Source organism: Microtus ochrogaster, chromosome 15, assembly GCF_000317375.1.
Source record: "Microtus ochrogaster isolate Prairie Vole_2 chromosome 15, MicOch1.0, whole genome shotgun sequence".
In the NCBI taxonomy this organism is placed as follows: domain Eukaryota; kingdom Metazoa; phylum Chordata; class Mammalia; order Rodentia; family Cricetidae; genus Microtus; species Microtus ochrogaster.
The window spans coordinates 10,701,345-10,714,292 of NC_022017.1; positions in this window are offsets into that span (position 1 = coordinate 10,701,345).

A 12,948-nucleotide genomic window follows, 5' to 3' on the forward strand; every position below is an offset into this window, starting at 1 on the left:
CGCCCTCTGCGGCCCGGACCCCGGCCGCGACCCCCGAGATCCCCAGTCTGGCCTCGCTGGCGCCCCCGGCCCCCAGCCCCAACCACGACCCCCGAGCGCTCCGGTGACGCCCCAGAACTGCGCCCCGGACTCTGGCCAGCGCCACTCGGTACTGCCGGCGCTTCTTCTTTCAGGACCCCGAGGTTCCTTGAACCCATAGTTCAAGTACTAGTGCGAACTGATAGTTCGAAGCCCCTACTGCCGACCCCTGACCCTCGCCCCGGAAGTTGGGGTGACTCGGAAGTTCCGGCTTAGTCGCTAGGAAACTGGCCAGCCCGACGTGAGGGGCGGGGCTTCTGGCCTCCACGTTGCGAGTGGCAGGTGAGGCAGGTGAGGCGGCAGACGCGCGGGATGACCGCCTTACAGCACACAGACACACCTCTGGTTTCCCCACTTCACTCCCTGCAGGCTTGTCCTCTCACATGAGACCGACGGCATAGGAACTCCACGCGCTTTCCCACCCATATGCCCAACCACATAGGGGATTCTGTGCGCTCACACCCCTGTACCCAAGGGACCCCCTCAGACGCAAGGGGACCTCGGATGACCCACAAGCAGAAGCCCCTCCGCCGCACAGAATCCCGCACACCAAGCTCCACCCCTCATCTCACGTTAAGAATCCCTCCTTGAACCCTCCCACCAGTGGTCCTGGCACCCACTGATCGTGTCTTCCCGCACACCAGCTGAAAGCACAGGGGTCTCTTCTTCACACCTGTGCATTAAAGAGTCTGCGCTCAGGATACTACAACCCTCTGTAGACAGGAAACCTCATGTACATATCAACCCCACACATCGCCCATACACCTAAGCACTTAGTTCCTCCTTGGTCCCTAGTCTGCCCAGTTTTCCCTCTTAGGCCCTGGCCTGAACTCAATGTGTCCAAGCCAGCTCCCCATCCACCAGTTCTCCTGCCCCGAGTTCTCAATGTCTGTAAGACAGCCTTCAGTCACTTTCTGGCCCTATTTTCAGGATAACATTTCATTAACTTTATTCCCAAATGTTTCTGTGGCACCAGCGGGGTGGGAACATAGGTGTATGGATTGCGCTACCTGGGTTTCCTATTCGTTGGGCCCTAGGAGGGGTTCTAGAGCCCTGGAGGACTCTTACACAGGTTGGAGTGGAAAGAAGACTCTTCCAAGGGGAATGAATGGGGTCACACACCTTGTATACTAGGGGGAAGAGCATTGCTTCCAGAACCAGACAGCAGTTTTCTAAGACAAGAAGGAGATGGGATGTGAGGGTGGAGAGGGGTTTGGGTTCAGCATACCCAGGTTGGGGGCAGTTGAAGCCATGCCTGCCTAGCCCAGGCTGTTCAGCAGGTAGCCCAGCGATTTAGAAACTAGTGCCAGAATGCAGATCTGTGGATTCCAGCAGAGTGGGCTGAGGCAGGATTGCAGAGGACAGGCACACAAGCATAAAGAGAGGTATCCTCTTGCCAGGAATCCTTGCTCAAACTGCTGGACATATACTCGGATAGCCAGGGGCAGGCAGGTGGACCAAGAAACTGGCTGGGAAATGTGCTGGAGGCCCATGCTCCTGCTGCGTACATGCTCACCCGGGGCCAGGGCAGCATGTCCACTGCCTTGCCCTCTGCCGTCCTGAACATACCCTCCCTGGACTTTTCCTTCCCACCCTCAGGAGAATGAGCAGTAAGAAGGGGGGGCCCAAAGCTGCACCGGGGAAGGGGCAGGCGCCCCTCCCTGGGTCCAAGCTTCGAGCTGCTGCTGGTGAGTGCACCCTCTGACCTCCAGGGCACTGCCCCAACACTGACCTGAGACCACTAGGTACATAGGGCTCCTCTGAGAAACCCTTCTCTCCAAGTTACCTTCAGGGGATCTATCTCTTAGTTGGGCTTGGGCAAGATAGATTTGATGCTTTAAAGATCAGACATCCACTGTAGCCTGGACCTCTAGAGCTGGGGTGGGGAGTGGGCACAGGGCTCAGCAGGGCATAATGTTAGAGCCCCTGGAGGTAAGAAAGGGGTCAGCAGGAGACTGGAGGGGCAGATGGTTTAAAAACAATATTGAAGCGGGATGGTGGTGGCGCACACCTTTAATCCCAGCACTTGGGAAGCAGAGGCAGGAGGATCTCTGAATTTGAGGCCAGCCTGGTCTATAGAATGTGTTCCAGGATAGCCAGGGCTACACAGAGAAACTCTCTCTTGAAAACAACAACAACAACAACAACAACAAAAAAAACGATATTGAAAAAGAACAGGGCTTGAATCCAAGCCGGGAATCTTGGTGAGAAGCACTTGTCTGCTCATTGTCCCACAGTCCCACCTCACCCTTTCCCCTTCAGATCACCTCTCCTAGCATTCCCCGGCTGAAGGTTACAACTGGGCTGGCTTCATAGAGCATCAGAAAATACTCTCCTGCTCCCTGTGCCTACCCTCCTTCAGCCCTTATCACCCCTTCACTCTTGCTCCCATTCATTCTGCCACAGCTGTGAGCATCCTCCAGGCTGTCTCGGGCTCTGCACCCAGACTTGTGTGGAGTTTGTACCTGCTGCAAGGGTACCCACCCAGACCTGGATGCGACCCCGCATCTTAGACCAGGCAGTGCCAGATTCCTTGGCTCTGGCAGGATGTGGTGACTCCACACCACGCTGGAGTGAAATCCTAGTTGCCCAAAATAGCCCCAGCTGCGTCTGAGGCCAGTCTTCCTCCTGGAATGAGGATAATGGGTACCAGCATTGCGTGCTGCGTCTGTGATCTCAAGCCCTGGGCACCAAGCTGCAGTAAACAGGGGACAGGGCATGTGGACCGGACAAGAAGCTGTCCAGCATACTTGGGGTGGGGACTGTGTCTCATTTCTGTTGCTGTCTGTCAGCCTCACCCCATATGATATAGTAATGCATGCTGCCCTGGACAGCTCCTGTAGCTTATGCCCTGGTCCCCTGACACCTCTATCCCCAAACAAGCTCCCCCCCACCCCCCGTCAATGGCCTCTGCCTGCCAAGCACTGTGTGGTCTAGTCAGGCTTGTTGTCCTTCGTCTGGGCAAACAGTCTGCGTAGTGGGCATCAGCCCCTCCAGGCTTATAGGCCCACAGAGGTTCTGCAGCCACCCTGCCTCCCAGCCCTCACACATCTGTAAGATCCTGGAGTGTCCTCTGCACCATCAGACTGCCCAAGCCCCTGCCCAGAGCCCTCTAGGCCTTACCTGGCCTTGGGTTTGCAGTGCCTCCAGGCCCTCACTCCGAAGCTGCTCCAGGGCCACAGCCAGCTGCAGCCCCTCCATGTGCACCCAGGCCTGCTCCTCCTGCAGCTGCTGCAGCCACAACTGCTCCTCCTGCAGCTGCTGCAGCCACAGCTGCTCCTCCTGCCACAGCTGCATCTGCAGCTGGACCTGCCGCCTCCGGTCCTCCAGCAGGAGTTGCTCCTGGGCTAAGCATAGCTGGACTTCGTGGAGTCTCAGCAGTTCAGGGCCCAGGGCTGGCATGTGGGCCCCGGCTCCACAGCCCTCCATGAGCTCAGGGGCCAGCACCAGCTCGGATTCCACAGCTGTGGCCTGAACTGGCCTCCCGGCTGCCTGTAGCTGCTCTGGCCTGGTGGCCCTGGAGTTTCCCTGAGGAGCCGGCTGGGTGCTGGTCACGTGCGCTGTCAGGGCCACCCCCACCTGGTCCTGAGGGCCCCCTGTGTTGGGGGGCGGGGGCTCAGCCTCAGGGTGCTGCTGCCCAGCTGCCCGCTGGGCCCTGCCCACCCTCTTGCCTCGGGGCTTTCGAGCTCGACCTCGTTTCCCAGACATGGCCAGGGATCCAGTGCTTCTTTCACCAGGTGTCTGCTCCCCAGGGACCTGGCTCATCCACTGGCCTTGTTGGGGAGCTCAGAGAACATCCCAGAGGCCACAGTAGGCTGCTTGCTCTAAGCCAGGCTCAGCCCTCTCTGTTCCTGCTGTCCCAAGTGACTGCGTTGCCCCTTGGCCTAGTGTCTGCAGCACAGCACCGGGCCCTGGCTCTGCCTGTAGGCCCCACAGGCCCCACTCTGTGGCACTGGGCCACACCAGGGAGTTTATAGGGACTTTGGCGGCACAGTGGCTCACCCTAGTCGAGGAGGCTGACTAACAACATGCTGACACAGGGTGCAGGACTTCACAGGCCACAGACTTCACTGGCCAGACTGGGAGGGAGACTAAGAAACTGGGGGCGGCTCTCAGTAGCTAGACTGCCGCTTAAGGACGTGCCTGTTCCTGCCTGGGCGTCACCAAGGCCCCCCACCCCCTTCACCCCACCCTTGGTCGCGGGAAACTCAAACTGTCCACAGAGCCAAGAGCTGTATCTCAGATGCACCAACCCTGAATGCCCAGACCCTCACTGACCATAGACCATCCCGACCCAACTGACCACTAGAGCCCCAAACCTACCCAGATGAACCCTGCTGCACTTGAGCTGGCCCGGGGAACTTGCCAGAGATGAAAGGCCGCCATAGCCCCAGCATGAAACACTCGGGCCACACTGTGAGCTAGTGAAGACACTGAGCCTTCAAAAGCCTAGCTAAAGCGAGTCTAGCTGTCTCCTAGGATGCGGTGTGGGACCTGACTACTGCCATGATTAGAAGTCCAGCTCCTCCTTTGAATTAAAACAAGACCCAAGGGACCCTTACAAGGCCCACCTGTTAGTCCCAGGGGCGAAGCTGGGGGTCCAGGACCAACTCTCATCTGAGCCTTTCTTCCCAGGCCTCCTGTTTCGAGGCGTTGCTCCAGGTGGCATCCTCCCCAGTGGTTCCCCAGCCCTAGCCCGCTGACTCACACCCACGCCCAGGGCCTCATCCCAGCCAGCTCTGCTTCACTGGCCAGACTGGTTTGCCTGGCCCAGCCCTGCTCAGCATACACTCCCGTCCATCCTGCCCTTGCCCAGGAACCTCAGGAGCAAGCAGACAGAGAGAGCACCTGTCTGGAGCAGAGCTGGGCAGAGGCTTTGCTGAAGGGCATGGAGAATGGCAGAGGCATTGTTTGGGTGGGAGACAGCAGTCAGGACAATGAAGGGCACACCTTTTAGGGGTTTTTACATGCCCAGGCCCGAGGTTTCAGTTCCAGGTACGGGGGTAGGTATGCCTATTGATTCTTAATATTACCAGGCTAAGATGCATTTGCTGCTGGAAGACGCTGCTCATTAAAGCTGTGGCATGTGCTGGCCTCACGAGGCCTTCCCTAATAGCTTAGGAACAAGCCTAGCTGGTGTCCCATAAATGCCACCTGAAGTTGATGGGATGAGGGACAACTCATATCCTAACACTTCTACTACCTTCCCCCAGGGAAGCCAAAAGAGAATCGCCAGGTGCAGAGGAAGACAGGCCAGCCAGCCAAAGAGTCCTACTCTGAGAACCCCAAGGTCCCTGCAGGTGAGATCCTGGGAGTCCTACCTCTGCTAAAGGGTGGGCTGGCAGTAAAGGGACTGCCAAACATGCATAGTATGCACAAATGTGTGTATCAACCTATGCACACATGTGTATGCATGAATGTGCAAGGGTATCTGTGCATTTGTGTATCTGTGTGTGTGCATATCTTCCATGCAGTAGGCCAGAAGCACTCAGAGAAGTTCCCTTCCTGTGCCTTGCTAGCCTGTGGCTCCTTCCACCTCCCAGTGATAGCATGAATCTCCTGTCCTGAGCGTGTCGCCCTCTGGTGGCAGTAAAATGTTTGGCGTGCCCCGTTGTAGAGTCTAGAGTCCTGTGCCTATGGAGAGGACTGGATCTGTCCAACCTGCTCACCTCCTGGCTCTGGCCCTGGCTCTGTGTGATGTTTCCAAGGTTCCCAATCCAACAATTAGATTAAAATCTCACCAACAGCATCTCAACCCCACTTCAGCTACCCCTAACTCCCCACTGGGTGTCTTGAAGCCAGCATATCAACCAGTTCCTCTAAACTCACCCCGGTGTCCCTCCATCCACAATGCTCCCCGTGGCTGATGCCTGGACCCATTCCTGCCGACCCCGGTGTTCGATACTTTCCCTGACTGGTTTCCAAGTCTCGCAGAGCCTCAGATGCCTGCCCTCATCTGGCTGCTGCCTCACCTTTACCCTTTGCCTCTCCCTCCTGGTCCTCAGCGCAGCCCCAGTGTGTGCAACGCTGGGAGAGGCTGCACCTGTGTTGCTTGTGAACAACGCTGTCACTTGTGAACCTCCTCCATTCCATCCCCGGGTGCTGGGATAAGGAGACAGCCTTGTCCTGGACACGGGATGTACATGAGACCTGTAGGTTGTTCTAGTGTAGTTTCTTACGCCTGATGCCTTGACCTGGGCTCTGTATAGCTCGGGGCCTTGAGTCCTGAAACACAGTGAGACAAATGTGTGGGATGCAGTCCCCAGCAGAGACTCAGACCACGGGGAGGCCAACAGGAGGAATCAGTGTCCTCCAGAAGGACCTGTGCTGTTTCTCACACTGCAGCACCACCCGCATTGCCCCTAGTTGTTGCACAGGTCAGGAGCATTACTGCTGGGGTTCGGGAATGCATCTGGGGCTTTCTCAAAAGTACATTTTGTTTGACCAGGGATTCTGTATCCGTGTTCCTAAGAGGCGCTGATCTGGATTTTCTTGTGGTTTCTTTGCCTGGCTTTAGCATCAGGGAACTCTGGCCTCATAGTTTCTTCTTCAGATTTATTTATCTAATATATTTACATGTATGCCCGCCTACATTTTTGCGCACCGTGTGCATGCCGGCGGCTGCTGAGGCCAGAAGGCATTCGATCCTCTGGAGCTGAAAGGACAGTCAGTGGTTTTAAGGCACCTGATGAGGGTGCTAAGAACGGAGCTCTGGGTTCTCTGGAAGAGCGGGAATAGCTCTTAACTGTGGCCCCAAACCTTTTAAGAATTTATTTTTTTATCTAAAATTATGTGTATGTAGGGTGATGTGTGCATGTAAGTGGTGCCCACAGAGGCCTGAGGCTGGAGGTACAGGAAGCTATGAACTTCACATGGGTGCTTAGAACCAAACCTACTGAACCTCTTTGACCCTGCTGGGAAAGAGAATTCAGTCTCTTTACTACCCATGAGTATATCCTGACTTACATCCATTCCTTTACAGTAATTTTTATTTTTGCAGAATCAGTAGTATGATTTATTTTTCCTATTAAAAAAGGTTTTAGTTTTTATTTTTAGTTATATGTATGGATCTTTGTTTATGGACATGTATGCATATGTGTGATGGGTCCCCTGGAGCTAGAATAACAGGCAGTTGGGAGAGGCCTAATGTAGGTGCCGGGAACCAAACCTGGGTCTTCTGCAAACAGCAAGTGCTCTTGCTGCCCAGCTGTCTCTCCAGCCACACCCACTTTTATTTCTGACCTTACTGTTTGTATTTTTCTACTTCTCTTTGTATAGTTATGGTTTATTAATTTTGTTGGTTGATTTTTGTTTTTGAGACAGGATCTCACTACGTAGCACTGGTTAACCTGGAACTCAGGCTGGCCTTGAGCTCTCTAATCTGCTTGCCTCTGCTTCCCAAGTACCAGGGTTAAAGGCATAACCACCACACACAGCTTGTTGATACTTTCAAAATACCAACTTTTGGTCTCATCGATTTTTGTTTTTTCCATTTTGTTTCTGTCTAATCTGTATTTTCCTCCCCTCTGCTATCTTTTGAGTTTAATTTAGTTTTCTTTTTCTTGTTCTGTAAATAGTAAAGGTGGGATGCTGGTTTGAGGTCTGTCTTGTAATATCAAATGTCTAATTTCCTTCAGCACTGCTTTTACCTCACCTGGTAGATTTGGTGTGCTGTGTTTCCACTGATTGCTAAGAATTCCCTAATCTCCCTTGTGATTTTGTCTCTGATCCCTTGTTTAAGATGGCATAGCTTGCTGGGCACTGGAAGTGTGTTACACACCTTTAATACCAGAACTCAGGAGGCAGAGGCAGGCAGGTTTCTGAGTTTGGGGCCATGCTGGTCTACAGAGTAAGTTTCAGGACAGTTAGGGCTACGCAGAGAAACCTTATATTGAAAAACCAAAGCCAAAACCAAGAAAAGAAAAAAAAGACATATCTTAACTCCCACATTCTGCTCATGTTCCAGTTTTATTCTAGCCTGTCATCGGCCTCTACTTCATCCCGCTGTGGTCAGGGCAGATGCTCTGTCTCGTGTCTGCCTCTGAGGACAGGTGGAGCTCTGTGGCAGAGCACATATCTGCCAAGGAGTCACGGAGACTCATTCTGCGGCTGGCCCCACAATCCAAGACAATGTCCCCTGTGCACTTGGGCATCATGTGCGTGCGGGGGTTGGGCAGAGCTGCACTGGCTCCCATGGCTTTCGTATGTCAAGAACTCTATTTCTTCTCTTACTTCTGTCTTATGTTCTGCTTGTGTTAGGGACACAACAATTCCAGCTACTGTTGTAGAGTTGCTTCTTCCTTGACTCTGAGGCTTTTTTTCTGCACACTGATGGCTCATCATCACATTCATGCATACTTAGAACTGGCTTGAATTATTAAATCTTTTGATTATGTAATGTTCTGTTTTTCCTCTTTTAAGCCTTTTTTGTATTGTTATCAGCATATATTACTTATTGGTTAATTGTATAGTAATTGTACATTCTGACATTTTCACATAGATATGTAATGGATTTTGATCACATCCACTCTCAACTCTTGTCCCCTTTCACTTTCACTAATCCCCATCTTCCTTCCAACCAGTCCTCCTTCTACTTTCATATTCTGTGTGTGTGAGAGACAGAGACAGAGAGAGACAGAGAGAGAGAAGCCACTTCACTAGGGTTGCTTATAGGAATGTGAGTGAAGGATTATTTACAGGAGCGTGGTACCTCATCCACCTTATCAGTGGCTACCTCAATGAAAATATCTCTCCTTTCCCCAGCAACCGTGAACTGAGCATAGGTCTCAGAGTAGGGCCTTGTGAGTCCCCTCCCCACACTGCACGGCATGCTGTTGATGGACCCAGTCTTGAGCAGGTCTTGTGTAGATAATCACTGCTACGAGTCAAGATTATAATATCCTTGCTGGGCGGTGGTGGCGCACACCTTTAGTCCCAGCACTTGGGAGGCAGAGGCAGGCGGGTCTCTGAGTTCAAGGCCAGCCTGGTCAACAGAGGGAGTAAGTTCCAGAACCTGTCTTCTACATGGAGAAACTCTGTCTCAAGAAACCAAAAAAAAAAAAAAAATGTATAATATCCATGCCCTGCCTGGAAGACAACATATACAAAAGGCCACCCCTTCCATTGATTATGTTATTTCTTCCATCTCTTCTGGAATGTTCCCCAAGCCTTGCTGAGGATGACATAGATGTCCTGTTTATGGCTCAGCCTCAGCATTTTGACCAATTATGAGTCTCTGCAGTTACTGCTGCCCACTGCAAAACAACAACAAAAACTGTTCCGACTGAAGCTGACAGCAGCACTCATCTATGCGCAAGCATAATTAGTCACATCACACCCATTTACCAAACAAGAGCAGTGTCTTCCCCACGAGGGTCCATGACCTCACCAGCCACGGCGTTAACCAGGTGTACAGTGCTGGCTGTGCTCCCTCCACTGGAGAGTCGGCTGTGTCACAGTTAAGGTCCACGGCTGTGTTAGACCGTTGGTGACAATCCTCCCCAGCAGCCTGCACAGCACCGTCCAGCATAAGCCAGTGAGGAGAGAGCTTCCAGCTTGGTTCCAGCTGGACTTCTCTGTGTCCTCTGACCACAATACATGGTGTCTTCAGCAACAGGTTTTTAATTTTTTTTATTACTTTATTATCATATTTGTATGTATATGGGTGCAGGCATGCCACAGCCCACATACGCGAATCAGAGGAAAACCTGAAGAAGTCCGTACTCTCCCACTATTTGGGGTCCAGGGATCAAACTCAGATTGTCAGGCAAGCTTCTTTACTACTGATCATATAAGTTGTTTTTTGTTGTTTTTTTTTTTTTTTTTGACTGTTTTGGAGCTCACGCTGTAGACCAGGCTGGCCTCAAACTCAGAGATCTGCCTGCCTCTCTCTGCCTTCTGAGTGCTGAGATTAAAGGCTTGAGCCCCCACCACCTATATTTTTTTTTATTTAAAGTTTGTTTCATCTACTAATAACATAGGCCCTCATGTTTTCTTACATTAAATATTTCTGCTTATTTGTATGTGCGTGTGTGTGTGTGTGTGTGCATATAGGCGAGCATACGATTTCTACAATGCATGTGTGGAGGTCCGAGAACAGCTTGGGGGAGCTGGTTCTCCCATTACACTCTTTAGGTACTTGTGAATCGGGGATTGAGCTCAGGGCCTCGGACTTGGCGGCAAGCTTGGGCCCTCACCCACCGAGCCAGCTCACTGTCAGCCCCACCATCACCCCCTTTTGGTTACAGGAGTGGAGGAAGCTCTGAGCAATGAAGTTCTGAATGGATGTGTGCTGTTGACGTGGGCACAGCTATGACAAGGACCAAGAACTCAGACCAATGGGAAACAGACAAAACCTATCCCCTTGTGAGTCAGGCTAGGGAACGGCAAAGCCTTCTTCCTTTGGTCTATGTATGAGTGTATGTGTACAAAGGCACAATTGGTCAGTGTGTTAAAACTAGCATCCACAGCTTCGTCCTCCTGGTCTTTACAGTCTGAGACTAGCTTACCCCACACACACACACACCCGCCGTGCTGTACAAAATCCACACAACAAATGCGCTGAGGCCCAGGTTGCAATAGCAGTAGAGGGAGCTCCATCAGAGTACAGCTGTTTGTCTGACCCCAGACGTTCTGCATGTGTGTCTACCCCGCTGCATTCCCCCACTGGCCCCAGCCGAGGTGAAGCTGCACAGGCTGTGGTACCTTTCCCATCAGTTTACTTTCAACTACCTGTGTATTTGGATCTAAAGTGAGGCTTTTGTTGACATATACTGTCAGGAGCGTTTATCACGAGCATTGTGGGCCACGGCACAATTATAGCTTACAGCAATTGGTGATTCAGATGTCAGCCCGGCAGAGGAAGTATTCCCTGATGGGTACCCTGTCAGCAGGGCTTGCAGACCACTGACTCTGAAAACTGTTGCTTTCCTCTGTAATTTCCCTTGTGTAATAACAGCTATGATATCTCCCTACTACCATGCGTTTTAATGTGATGTGTGCATGTAATCTCATGATTGCATCCCAATCTTATGGGCACCATCTGTGGGTGGTCAGAAAGATGGCTTTTTTATTCTGTTAATTTATTTATTATGTGTACAGTGCTGTGCCTGTATATATGCCTGTACCCAGGAAGAGGGCACCAGATCTCATTATAGATGATTGTGAGCCACCATGTGGGTGTTGGGAATTGAACTCAGGACCTCTGGAAGAACAGCCAGTGCTCTTAACCTCTGAGCCATCTCTACAGCCCCAGGAATATGACTTTTCATTTGGCTTTATAATATTGATATATAGATATATATTAGGACATGCTTCATAACTAGATCTATTTGTCCCATGAGGACTGCAGACACTTAAAAGCTTACCTTGTTCCTTTTCTAAGACTACTGCACACAATTAGCTCACTTTTACCTCAGAGCAAGTTCAAACTGGGCTAAAGGCTCTTTGTAAATGAATCATAAGTTTAAAACCTTACAGCTGTGCACAAGGTCGGAGTCGCAGATGTCCAACCTGGATTGTTACACAAAGCACCCTAAGAGAAGCATGCCAGTTCTTCACTTGCCGGTCTGCTAACAGTAGACCCGTGTCTCAGAGTTTGTCACTGGACGCTGTGCTCATCACCGATCCCCCCCCCCCAGTCTGATCATGGTTTTACTCCTGTAACCTTTAAACCCTTGTGTTGCCATGGCAATGGCTCAGTTCCCTATCGCTTACCCTAGGAATGTGCTTTTGGCCAATGAGAGGTAACTCTTGTAATTTTTTTTATTGCTTCAAGGTTCCTGTAAGGAAAGAGTTTTTAGGCTAGAGGAGGAGAAGCCGGAAGAAGGGCTGGAGAGATGGCTCATCAGGTAAGAGCACTGGCTGCTCTTCCAGAGGTTCTGAGTTTGATTTTCCACACCCATATGGTGGCTCACGACTCCAGTTCCAGGGAACCTGACACCCTCACACAGACGTATGTGCACGAAAAATACCAATGCACATAAAATAAAAATAAATTAAATTTTAAAAATCATATTTTAAAAAATAAGAAACTAGGAGAAACTAGAAAGAAGGCAGAAAAATTAGAATAGAGGCAGAAGAAGAATAAAGAGGCTGATTTGGAAAAGCTTGTGTGAGAGTTTGTTTGTTCGCCCTCATATAGCCAGAGAAAAAAGTCCTTTTTGCTTGCTGTTGTATCCGATGTGAACCATGTGCTTTTATCTATCCTGATAATCTCCCTTTGAAAAGTTTTCCCCAGGAAGGGTTGTATTGTGTAGCTCATATTGACCTCAAACTTGTGACCTTCCTGCCTTGGTCACCTGAGTTTGGGAGATACACATACTGCCATGTTTCACTCAGCCTCTTTTATTTCTTGCGTGTTTTGCCTGCATGCACTATCTAGGCGCTAGGGATTGAACCTGAGTTCTCTGGAAGAGCAGCCAGGGCTGCTCCTGAATTCTGTCTTTTGACTGGAAAACTTGGAGAGTTTGGTACCCTTTCCCGCAGTGGCTACCTATTCCCACCCAGTGAACTATACCCCAGCCCTCCAGTTACAGTTAACGTACATTTGACCCTTTAACAACATAAGTTTAAATTATATAAATCCACTTAAACACACATTTTTTTCCAAGATTTTCTGCAATTTTCTGGATGTGGTGGCACATGCCTGTACTGCCAGTACTTGGAAGGCTGAGGCAGGAGGATCAGAGTTTGAGCCTAGGCTACATGATGAGACTCTGTCACAAACAAACAAAATAAGTAAATAAATAGAGACAATTTGAAAAAGGAGAAGAGCTGATACATAAGCTTTGAAGGGGTGATTTACTTCTCTGTGGCTGTGATAAAATGCCACGTACACAAGGGAACTTATTGGAGAAACCCCCCCCCCCA